The 1,330-nt window shown below is 30.5% G+C and overlaps 1 long non-coding RNA gene across 1 annotated transcript; it reads right to left on the reverse strand.

Annotated features, from left to right (window-relative positions):
- Window positions 1-222: 222 nt before the first annotated feature.
- Window positions 223-1,032, reverse strand: LOC134220306 (uncharacterized). Its single transcript, XR_009981855.1, has 2 exons — window positions 755-1,032; window positions 223-692 (listed from the first exon to the last, which is right to left on the reverse strand). It is a non-coding gene; the product is annotated as an uncharacterized LOC134220306 (long non-coding RNA).
- Window positions 1,033-1,330: the final 298 nt, after the last annotated feature.

The raw sequence follows: 1,330 nt of genomic DNA on the forward strand, positions 1-1,330 counted from the left end.
AAAATGAGTTAGTGATTTTCAGTAGAAAGTATAGGACTGTTAAATTTACTAATATAAAAACGTTACATTGGCCAGAACCAATTGCTTTTCAAAATAAAAGTTTTCCTCTCAAATTAAAAGTAGTTTTTCTATTTGAATCAACAAGTGATCCTTTTAAAGCAACAAGTTGTATAAATATTCATTTTTAGTTATTATTTGTCAAAATCAACAATTAATCAATAATTTAGTTAAATAATTTCATTTTTATTATCTCATTTTAATTGACAGGCTACTACAGATATTGGATAAAGTTATTTCTTCCAAACTGCACTGACTCTAATTTTAATCTCGTTGATACACTTCGACAATGTAGATATCTCATCCCGTCACTATTACGACTGTCCCGTACCACCATCATTTGCATTTCTGCTCGAATTTCCACATCTCCTGCTGCAGCATCGTTGTAGGAACGTCCATTGCCGTTCGCCTGTTATATCACTATGTTTGTAGCGCTAGCTCAAGCTTGGTTCCGTACGGAAAATAACTCGCCTCCCAGCGACGGGAAAAGTACTTTCGGATGGGAACGATGACGGTGCTGCTGGAGGCGGCAATCCTAGTGTTGTGTTCATGCGGAAATCTGCGACGAATTTCTTACTGCTGCTGACATTACGTCCACTTTCTTCGTCCACTTTTCACTGGCCAATAATGCGAAGCTGTAAATATCAAATTAAAACCATTAATATTAATTTATTTTACTTTGAGACAAATTACTTACAAATTACTGATTAAACAAATCGAAGAAATAAAATTTGTGAGAGTTCGGCGGGAATTTTCTTTTTTTTACAACTTTCACTGACAGATATAGTCGTTGGATGCCAGTTTGGATATTTTTACCTGCCAGAGTTGCCAAAAAATGTGAAATCTCGAAGTGTGTTTGATTATTTTATAAATTTCATTTTGAGAGCTTCCACTGTAAAAATGAAAATTTTACACTGAGAAAAAACTTTCAAATCAATCAATTTTTCATTCGAACGAAAAGTTTTACTCTTAAAAACACCAAAATTTTCATATTGTTAAAATAAAAGTAGAAAACAGTTGGAATCCCAACTTTTTTTTTCTCTGTGTATATATATATATATATATATATATATATATATATATATATATATATATATATATATATATATATATATATATATATATATATATATATATATATATATATATATATATATATATATATATATATATATTAGGGTGGCTCAAATTAGTATGGGAAAAACTTTTTTCAATTTTTTTGATGGGCCGCCCTCTTATTTGGTTCTTTTTGATGCCCTGATGCTCTGGACAA

The sequence above is a fragment of the Armigeres subalbatus genome, chromosome 3 (assembly GCF_024139115.2).
Source record: "Armigeres subalbatus isolate Guangzhou_Male chromosome 3, GZ_Asu_2, whole genome shotgun sequence".
NCBI classification, from domain to species: Eukaryota; Metazoa; Arthropoda; class Insecta; order Diptera; family Culicidae; genus Armigeres; species Armigeres subalbatus.